Source organism: Suricata suricatta, chromosome 6 (assembly GCF_006229205.1).
Source record: "Suricata suricatta isolate VVHF042 chromosome 6, meerkat_22Aug2017_6uvM2_HiC, whole genome shotgun sequence".
NCBI lineage: Eukaryota > Metazoa > Chordata > Mammalia > Carnivora > Herpestidae > Suricata > Suricata suricatta.
In genome coordinates this window covers 2,266,952-2,278,518 of record NC_043705.1, presented here as the reverse complement: position 1 = coordinate 2,278,518, position 11,567 = coordinate 2,266,952, and the positions used below count along the sequence as shown (strand labels likewise).

The 11,567-nt window shown below is 37.6% G+C and overlaps 1 protein-coding gene and 1 pseudogene across 1 annotated transcript in view; one reads left to right on the top strand and one right to left on the bottom strand.

Moving 5' to 3' along the window:
• The window catches only part of LOC115293663 (olfactory receptor 2W3), a 101,596-nt gene that overhangs the window by 2,469 nt on the left and 87,560 nt on the right, over positions 1–11,567 (bottom strand). The window lies entirely within an intron of this gene.
• LOC115294067 lies at positions 5,814–6,923 on the top strand (annotated as a pseudogene).

Here is an 11,567-nt window from a genome sequence, read left to right as displayed (position 1 = left end):
GAAGTCTTCCAATAGCTAAGGTTTTATGTAAAAATATTCTTTCATGGATATTTGCTCTTTAGTTAATTCTTCCTTGCTTCTCCCTCTTGCTTAGAACTGGACAGTTCTGTCAGTTCCTTATGTTTGATCCACAGTTTCACTGTCTGAGTTTATGAATGTGACCTACTCATCCTTTTCTGACCTGGCTCCTAAGTTATCCAAGGGCCCTCTTCTCTCACCTCATTAAACATTACCAATTACACACAGTAACACTGTTGATAAGTTCTTTTTACGCCTAACACACTGGGCTCACTGGCTCCCCAGAGGCTTCCAGCAAGTTCCTCCTCCTTGGTGTCTAACTATTGCTCCCACCATTCCTGTGTCTACTTCAATGTCACTTCTTCCAAAGCGAGAGGAATTGGGTGATGTCCCAATCTGAGAATTTGCATCAAAGCAGCTGCGAGTTCACTGGGGAAGTTGTGTAAATGGTTTGAAAGGACCATGGAGACACAGGAGGGACACCTACCACCTTGACGTCTTGTGCCATGTAGCTTTTGGAGGAGAAAATAATAGTCCTTTGAAAGGCGACATAGGCTGCCATGTTCCTAGGAGAGAACTGGGGAAGGAAGCGAAAGGAACATGAAGAAATTCTTTGTGTGGAGTGGGGTGGTGGCACAGAGCCAGACAGGCACTCCTCAGGGAACAGCAGAAGAATCCTTGTGTCACAGACAGAATGGGGATAGTCTGATTCAGACTGACTGAATAAAGTGAGATCAAACATTTGTTTTAAAAAATCACCTTTCTGAACCCTTCCGCATTACACCCTCTCTTCTTGTCATATTTTATTCCTATTCTTCAAGGCCTGAGAGCATAACATCTGTTAAAGTAACTGTGTTTGACCTGTCTCTTATATTTGATAAAAATTCTAGGGAAGGCCACCAGGCTGACCTCACCTGCTGCAGCCTTGAGAGTCTCCTGCACGTTTGCAAAGTCAGTGAATGAACCTACACATTATGCAGACAGCCTACTGCAGAGTGGCACATAAAAAGATGGACCTGCTTTATCTAAGTAGTGATGATTATCTTTTTTCTTGATAGATTCATAAGTCAACTAAGTTAGTACCAAATAACTAAATATAAAAGTAAACATAACAAACACATTCAGTTAATTTACTGGTCTTACACATAATTATTATGACAACTTACAATAACGAGCATTTCTGAGTGGTAGACACTATTTAAACATCTAGTATTGATTAGAGGATTACAGTTGTTCATTATTTACCACAGAGAATCCGTATGATCCCATTGAGATTAGGCAACATGCCTGGATTATCTGGTTTAACCAAGGGCTTAAATCCTAGAGTTCTGGTGTGAGAACTCACATTCTAATGTAAAGACCATTTTCCATAGTAATTGTTAATGTATTTTAACCCTACAAAGTGGCTTCACTGACAACATCTTATTCTTTAGGAAGGGAAAGGTTAGTTAAGTCATATGGGTTTCTGTGTTGTGTGTGTATGAAAAAATGTTCAGCCTTACTTGCATAACTGCACTTTCCCAACTGCAAGCTATTTAAAATCAGACAATTGAATTCAGATCTGTGTGAAGGGGAACCATGAATTTGGCCCCAATACACTTGCCTTCGTTTTTTAAAAAAATGTAAATATTGAATGTACATCTCAGATGATGGCAATCATTAAAATGAAAACATGAAAGTGAAATGTTAATCAAAATACAGAGTGATTAATGAATTAAAGACATTATTGTTACATATAGTTATTTCATGATATTCAACTATTTTTACTCCACTGAATGATTAGCTTATTGATCCATCTAGAAGTTTTTAAAGATATAAAATATTTAACAAAATTACCTTTGGATCAAAGTATTGAGTCTAAAGTATTGAGTAGCACAAACAAGGTTTAAAATACAGTAAATGGGTGGAGTTCAAGTAGAAATGCTGAGGGACACCTGGGCGGCTCAGCCAATTAAGAGTCTGACTTTGGGTCAAGTCATGATCTCACTGTTTATGGGTTCAAGCCCCACGTCTTCCGGCCCTGTGCTGACAACTCAGAGCCTGGAGTCATCTTTAAATTTGGTGTCTCTCTATCTGCCCTGCCCCCACTCATGTTCTGTGTCTGTCTCTCTCTGAAAAATAAATAAACATTAAAAAATATTTAGAAATGCTGAAGCATGCCATTCAGGATTGGGACAAACTTCTCAACTAGCCCTTCTTCTAAAGTCTATAGGTGACATTTCCAAAATACTGCAGGAGCCTACAGAACTAGAACTTTGCATGCTCCCTGATATTTTCTTCTCTAGATTATTTGTCTTTATTGGTTAGGTGAGAAACAGATTACAAGTCTCACAAAATTGCTATAAAAATATTGTGAAAGATAGGATTCAGATTAAGTAAAACTGGGAAAAGTAAAAAAGTAACTTTTCAACGTGTTATTTTTAACTGTCTCAAAGTTAATTTTGTTTTTTTATTGTTAGGTCTTGGAGAGCACATAAATACAAACTTGCAAATTAAGAAATATATTAATAAATTTCTATATGTAAATGGTTATTTCCTTTGAAAAACCAACAACCTCATGGGCACCTGTGTAGCTCAGTTCCTTAAATGTCTGACTTTGGCTCAGATCATGATCTCATGGTTCATGAGTTCAAGCCCTGTATTGGGCTCTGTGCTGACAACTGAGAGCCTGGAGCCTGCTTCAGATTCCGTCTCCCTCTCTTGCTCTGCCCTTCTTCCACTCATGCTCTGTCTCCCTCTCTCAAAAGTAAATAAACATTTAAAAAATGCATTAAAAGGAAAACCAACAACCTCTTTAAAAGTGTCAGATTTCTTGCCTGAAATTCATTGTAGCCATATAATCATTTACCTTTAAAATATAAGTAATATTTCCTGAACAGATGCCAAAACCCTAAATTCTGTAGCCTATTTCTTATTATTCTTCCATAGGCAAAAATTACCTGCTGGAGAAAAATGTATCCAATTTTCAAGATATAATTCCATCAATGGTATTGAAATACTTTCTTATAATGAGTAATTAAAATAAATATATAAATAAATGCATAATCCAAGCCCAATGGACATGGTTGAAAGGATATATTACATAAATATCCATTTAATTGGATTATTTAGATTATTGGAGATTATTTAGAATAATCTTTGAAAATCGAATACAAATTATAATAAAACATAATAATAACAAGAAATGCAAATATGATTTTGATTCAAAACTTCTCAATAGTCCTATGAATGTCATACACTATTTACTAGCAACCCATGACATTGTTTTTGTTTTGGAAGTATCTAAATGTTTGTTGGTTTTTCTAAAGATGAAAATTGATAGTTAACTGAAAAGATACACACATAAGCAATGAAGTAATGCAAAAGATCTAGAATTCATTACACATTAGATAAATGCAAAATGACAGTTTATTGAATTACCCTATCCTAGAATATGTAAAATGAAAAAAGCTGACGTTAACCACAATCGTTATCGTTTGGAACAAGTAGTACTCTTGTGATTTGTTAGTGGAAGTGAAAAATTGAACAACTGTTTTGTAAAACTATTTACTAAAAATTAGTCATGAATTTACCAAATAGAATAAAAACACCTGGGGCACCTGGGTGGCTCAGTCCATTAAGCGTCTGACTTTGGCTCAGGTCATGATCACTCACAGTCCGTGGGTTTGAGCCCCGCATCGGGCTCTGTGCTGACAGCTCAGAGCCTGAAACCTGCTTCAGATTCTGTGTCTCCCTCTCTCTCTGCCCCTCCCCTGGCTCACTCTGTCTTGCTCTCTCAAAATAAAATAAGACATAAAAAATTTTTATAAAATAAAATAAAAACACTTATCACCAAAAAAAAGTTTAATAGTTTTAGTCACAAAATTTCCAGACTGAAAATAGCTCACATATTCATAAAAAAAAACAGTGAATAAAAAAAGAGTATTTTATTCAGAGATGGGATTATTGTTTAACAACAGATAAAGAGGGGCACCTGGGTGGCTCAGTCGGTTAAGCACTCGACTTCAACTCAGGTCATAATCTCACGGTTGGTGAGTTTGAGCCCTGCATTGGGCTCTGTGCGGACAGCTCAGAGCCTGGATTCTGCTTCAGATTCTGTGCCTCCTTCTTCCTCTGTTTCTCCCCTGCTCACACTCTCTCTTTGTCTCTCAAAAATCAATAAACATTAAAAAGATTTTAAAAAAAAAGAACAAAAAAAAGGGAGAACACACTTTGCAAATGTAAAATTGTGGCAAAATCTTTAAAATCAAATTAATTTGAGGAAAAGACATGGAATTAAAAATAAACACCAACTTTTTATTTTAATTGACACAGAATTTTAGAATAAGCCAAAGTAGGATAGAGATTCAAATGGTACCAGTGTTTTTATCTTGGTTTAGTGGTTTTTTGGAAAAGGACATGAAAACCACTTCTGGTCTGGTGAGAATTGACTCTTGTTAGTAGGCTTGTTGTTACAAGCCAAAGTTACCGAAACTGGTTGAAATGTATCCTTCAGATGGGAGCATTCTCATGTTTGTAAATTATACGTCAACTAAAAAATAACAATATTCAAAATTATCTGACTTTGGGGTTCAAAAATTTATTGTGGAGTGTGGTAAAAATGTTTTAATGCTTTAATGGTTTAAAAATTCCCCAGTGGGAAAGGGGATTTGAACAATCCCCAATTTGATTTGTTGATGAAAATTTTGTAAAAGATCCTAAGTAGGGAGGTCTGTCTGCATTCAAAAATAAAATAGTAACAGAGATATAATGCATATATAACTTCTTTCCAGGAACTCAAAATTTGTATAGCTGATTTCCCTGATATGTGGAATTTAAGAAACGAAATTATCGAACAAAGAGAAAGAGAGACAAACAAACAAAAACAACCAGTCTCTTAAAAATAAAGAACAAAGTAGTTGTTACCAGAAGGAGCTGGGTGGGAGAATGGGTGAAATAACTGAGGGGATTAAAAGTACATTTACCTTGATGAGTACTAAGTAATGCATATAATTATTCAATCACTATGCTGTACATCTGAAACTAATATAACACACTATGTTTATTATACTAGAATTAAAAAATAAATTTAAAAATATTTTGATATGTTATATATGTATAGGGGCACGTGTGTGGCTCAGTCGGTTAAGCCTCCGACTTCAGCTCAGGTCAGATCTCACGTTCGTGGGTTTGATCCCCGCGTCAGGCTCTGTGCTGACAGCTAGCTCTGAGCCTGGAGCCTGCTTCCGGTTCTGTGTCTCCTTCTCTCTCTGCCCCTCCCCCTCTCATGTTCTGTCTCTCTCCGTATCAAAAATAAATAAAACATTAAAAAAATTTAAAAAATATTTTGATATGTTATATATGTATAACTCTCATATCAAGGACCTAGCTTTTATATAGTTAAACACATTAATTTATCTCTGCTTCTAACAATATTGACTATGTATGATATAAAACAAGGCGCAAATTGTGTGACTAATGTCCTCATGTTCATTATGTTGGTGTTATGTGCTGCAGACACACTTACCATATAAATACAATTCATCAAGAATGTTTATTCATTATGCCAACTAATCAATAATAAAGGTGGGGGTATTTATTTAGAAAATGTTGAAAATGAGAAAAAAGGGAAAGCAGTTATAACTAATTTTACGTCCATGTTAAAATATTTGCAATTGGCAGATGAAAGATGTAAAATAGGTTTATGCTTTTCAAATATGCACCTATCAAGAACTATGTAATTCAAATAGAGCATTGTGAATGGTGAAAACTCTGTCATCTATTTCTTCACTTGCAGTGTTACCCTGTTTGAAATGATGAAAAATGGAAACACCACCTCACTTTTTTTCTCCTATGACTCTTTAACCACACTATTTCTCTCTGTGATTGTTCAGCCAATTTTCTTCACCTCCCCAGTGGGCAAGGTTCTCACGACTCTCCTGATTCATCAAGATGTCTGGCTACACAGCCCATGTACTTCCTACTGAGCCAACTCTTCTTCATGGACATAGTGCTGGTCTCCACCATTGTGCCCAAAATGGCCCCTAACAACTTGACTGACAACAAGTCCTTCTTGTGTGTTGGCCATGGGTTGCTGATCTTCTTCCACACTTTGGGAAGGGGATGAGTGTTTCCTCTTAGCAGGCATGGTCTATGACCACTGTGTGACTCTTTGCCACCCACTGCGATACCCTGTCCTCACGAGCTGGCAGTTATGCCTCAGAATGACTGTGGCATCTTGTTCCTGGGGGCAGCTGATGGCAGGCTGCTGCTACCCTGAGTTTTCCATTTATATTAAGAAATATTTTTTGAAGTTTATTTATTTTGAGACAGAGAGAGACAGATCATTAGCAGGGAAAGAGGAGAGAGAGAGAAAGACACAGAATCCAAAGTAGGCTCTAGGTTCTGAGCTATCAGCAAGGAGCGTGACACAGGGCTTGAACCCACGGACCATGGAATCATGACCACAGCTGAAGTTCAGATGCTTAAACTGATTGAGCCACCCAGGCACCCCAAGTTTTCCATTTTGTGATACAAGTGACATTAATCATTTCTTCTGTGAAGCCCCTGGGCTTCTGCTAACATGTTTATCTTTGAATGTGTGATGTACATTTGTTATATGTTAAAGATCCTGGTCCATTTTCTCTCATCCTCATTGTCTATAGACTCATTCTTGCCAGAGTTCTCGAGATGCGTTCTAAAGAAGCCCACAAAAAGGCTTTGACACCTGTTCCTCACATCTCTCTCTGATGGGACTATTTTGTGGAGCTGCTATTTTTATCCACATGAGGCCCTAATCCTCCAGGTCAGCTAACCATGATAAAGTAGTGGCAGTGTTCTTGACTACCATCACTCCCTTGCTGAACCCCCTTATCTACAGTCTGAGAAACAGTGAAGTCAAGGGGGTCCAGAGAATGTGTATGTGAGAAGGTTTTGCCTTCAGTCGTGACTAAGATTGCACTGATTTGCATATTTGACTTTCTCTAACTGACTTCTTTCATTAACATTATACCTTTTAGATACATCCATGGTTTTGTAAATGGCACAATTTTATCTTTATGGCTGAGTGATATTCTATTGTAGATAAATAGAGAGATACATACATACATACATACATATATACGTGTGTGTGTGTGTGTGTGTGTGTGTATGTGTGTGTGTGTGTGTGTATCCACATCTTTATCAATTAATCTACCAATCAACACTTAGGCTGATTCCAACTGCAACAAACATAGGGGTCCATATATCTTTTTTTAAATTTATGGTTTATTGTTAAGTTGGTTTCCATACCACCCCCAGTGCCCCTAACCACAAGTGCTCTCCTCCATGACCATCACCCCTCTCCCCCTTCCCCTTTCCCTTAAGCCCTCAGTTTCTTCTCAGTATTCGAGTCTCTCATGATTTGCCTCCCTCCTGCTCCCCAACTCTTTTCCAACCTTTCCCCTTCCCATTATCCTCTGGAAGGTTTCTCTTGCTAGACCTATTAGTGAAAATATATGGTATCTGTCCTTTTCCACCTGACTTATTTCACTTAGCATGACACCCTCGAGGTCCATCCACTTTCTTATGAATGGCCAGATTTCGTTCTTTCTCATTGCCATGTAGTATTCCATTGTATATATAAACCACACCTTTTTTTTTAATTTTTATTTTTAAATAGTTTATTGTCAAATTGGTTTCCAAATAACACCCAGTGCTCTTCCCCACAAGTGCCCTCCTCCATCACCACCACCTCTTTTCCCCCCCTCCCCCTTCCCCTTCAACCCTCAGTTCGTTTTCAGTATTCAATAGTCTCTCAAGTTTTGCACCCCTCTCTCTCCCCAGCTCTCTTTCCCTCTTCCATTCCCCCTGGTCCTCCATTAGGTTTCTCCTGTTCTCCTGTTAGACCTATGAGTGCAAACATATGGTATCTGTCCTTCTCTGCCTGACTTATTTTGCTTAGCATGACACCCTCGAGGTCCATCCACTTTGCTACAAATGGCCAGATTTCATTCTTTCTCATTGCCATGTAGTACTCCATTGTGTATATATACCACATCTTCTTGAAGAAGTGGGCAGAAGACACTTCTCCAAAGAGGACATCCAGATGGCCTATAGGCACATGAAACAATGCTCAGCATCACTCATTATCAGGGAAATACAGAAGCTTTTTATTTTGATGAGGTCCCAGTATTCGTTTTTTGCTCTTGATTCCCTTGCATTTGGGGTTGTGTGAGGAGGAAATTGCTGTGGTTGAGGTCAAGCAGGCTGTTTCCTGCTGTCTCCTCTAGGGTTTTGATGGTTTCCTGTCTCACATTCAGGTCTTTCATCCATTTTAAATTTGTTTTTGTGTATGGGGTAAGAAAGTGGTCCAGTTTCATTCTTCTGCATGTTGCTGTCCAGTTCATTCAGCACCACCTATTAAAGAGGCTTTATTTTTTCCATTGGATACTCTTTCTTGCTTTGTCAAAGATTAATTGGTCATACATTTCTGAGTCCAATTCTGGGTTCTCTAGTCTATTCCATTGGTCTATGTGTCTGTTTTTGTGCCAATACCATACTATCTTAATGAGGACAGATTTGTAATAGAGGCCGAAGTCTGGGATTATGATGCCTCTCATTTTGGTTTTCTACCTCAATATTACCTTGGCTATTCGGGGTTTTCTGTGGTTCCATACAAATTTTAGGATAGTTTGTTCTAGTTTTGAGAAGAATGCTGGTGCAATTTTGATGGGGATTGCATTGAATGTGTAGATTGTTTTGGATAATAATGACTTTTGAACAATGTTTACTCTTCCCATTCATGACCATGGAATGTTTTTCCATTTCTTTGTGTCTTCTTCAATTTCTTTCATAAACTTTCTATAATTTTCATCATATAGGTCTTTTACATCTTTGGTTAGGTTTATTCCTATGTATTTTATGGTTTTTCGTGCAATTGTGAATGGGATCAGTTTCTTGATTTCTCTTTCTATTGCTTCATTATTGGTGGCAAAAGTGCAACCATTTCTGTACATTGATTCTGTACCCTGCGACTTTGCTGATTTCATGGATCAGTTCTAGAAGGCTTCTGGTGGAGTGGATCAGGTTTTCCATGGAGAGTATCATGTCATCTGCAAAAAGGGAAAGTTTGACTTCTTCTTTGCCAATTCTGATGCCTTTTATTTCCTTTTGTTGTCTGATTGCTGATGCTAGGACTTCCAGCACTCTGTTAAACAACAGTGGTGAGAGTAGACATCCTTGTCATGTTCCTGATCTCAGGGGGAAAGCTCTCAGTTTTTCCCCATTGAGGATGATATTTCATCCTCAATTTATGACTTTTCATAAATGGCTTTTATAATGTTTAAGTAAGCACATTCTATCTTGACTTTCTGGAGGGTTTTTATTAAGAAGGGATGCTGTATTTTGTCAAATGCTTTTTCTGCATCTATTGACAGGATCATATGGTTTTTATCTTTCTTTTGTTAATGTGATGTATCACATTGATGGGTTTATGAACATTGAACCAACCCTGTAACCCAGAAATGAATCTGATCATGATAAATAATTCTTTATATATGCTGTTGAATTCTATTTGCTAGTATCTTGTTGAGTATTTTTGCATCTGTATTCATTAAGGATATTGGCCTGTAGTTCTCTTTTTTTGTTGGGTTTCTGTCTGGTTTGGGAACCAAAGTGATGCTGGTTTCATAGAATGAGTTTGGAAGTCTTCCTTCTATTTTTATTTTTTGGAATAGCTTGAGAAGACTGGGTATTAACTCTGCTTTAAATGTCTGGTAGAATTTTCCTGGGAAGCCATCTGGCCCTGTATCTTTTTGATTAGAGTTTTCTTTGGTTAAATACTCATCAATGACTTTAGTAGATCATATGGTAATTCCATTTTTAATTGTTTTATGCTATAAATGTCTGTATTAAGAAAAACAGTTTGAGTAAACAACTTAAAAAATGTTCCCCAGATACTGGGATGATTAATCAATCTTCACTGTACAAAATAAATAATAAAACTTAAAGCATTTATTTGTACTGACAAAGTAGTACAAGAACGTTAATCTGATTAAGAAAATATTCATATTATTTCCTCAGATTGTAGTATCAATTAGAGAATCGATTTCATGTATAAAATATATAGAACATGTAATTTAACTGCAGATTTTCTGGAGTTCAAAATTCATAAAAAATTAACTCAATAGTAAGAGATTAGTATGATCTACTCATATAAAAAGGGTAATTTCCAATAAGCTGGATTTGCATCTGCTTTGAGCAACAGCATCCTAAAACGCCTCTACTTGTCTAACAATATCAAATTTAGTGTCTACTGTGACCTATTAAGGGGCGTGTCCTATTGACATCTTTTGAGAAAATTACTTTCTTATTAATATGCTAGTGCTGCGAGGCGCTTGGCTGGCTCAGAGAGTTAAGCATCTGACTTCTGCTCAGGTCATTATATTACGGTTCATGGGCTCAAGCCCTGCATCAGGCTCTGTGCTGGCAGCTCAGAGCATGGAGCCTGCTTCAGATTCTGTGTCTCCCTTTCTCTCTGCCCCTCCCCTGCTTGTGCTCTGTGTCCCTATCTCTCTCTTTCAATAATAAATAATAGTTAAAGTTTTAAAAAATGCAAGTGCTGCGTAAATCTGACTCTTTGGATGCCAACAATGTCTAATTTTCAAGGATTTTAGAGATTCCAGAATATAAATATACTTTCATCTGCCCATCAGAAAGATGTGATTTATTAAAAAAAAAGAATCGTTTAATAGGAAAAAATAAAATATACATGAATGACTAAAAAATTCATAATTTAAAATTCGTTTAAGGAGTAGATTTATCAGATTGTGCCACTACTTGTTTAAATTTTGGTGAGGAGGAAAGATTTAATAGTGTGTTATTAAGAGACTGAGAAGATGGGAGACTATGAGGACGACCCTAAGCTCACCTCATCCCGTGTCTCCAACTGGGTGTCACTCACATCTAACTAAATAAATCAGAGAGCAAGCTGAAGACTGAAAGGTTAGACTCCACAACCATATGTAGACAAGGCACACCAGAGAGGCTAGGAAGGGTGGAAGTGGAGATTGGGAGCTGCCCACAGAAGGGAATGAGTTGTCAGCTCAAAGTGGGAAAAGTGCCAGGGAGCTCACATGGAAAAAATTATTCCTAATAACATCTGATCTTGAAAACCAGAAGGGTTAAATTCCATGGGTTTGTATAACCATCAGGACTTGGAGCCTGTAGCTTTAAAATTAGCACTAGATGAGCCAGGAACGTAAGTAATAATGGGGCTCCCACCCTTAGGGAGATCACAGCCCACAAAAAGGCAACTTGAGGCTAGAGTCTGATGGGGACAAATGAAAAAGAGATCTGTTTATACTGGTTTTGGAGTGTGTTGGGGGACTTCTTCAGAGACAAAGGAACTGGCATCCTTTTCCTCTCCTGCTCCCCAGCAGAGAATCACAGTCACCTCTTAGAAGGGGCCCTGCATGGACACTTGTTACCTAACCTGCTAGCAGTCTGCCTTGCATATGAGTTCTCCTCAGGACATGCTTACTCCAAGACTACTGACCTTGGCCCTTGGGCTTGGTGCAAATTTTGTTAGT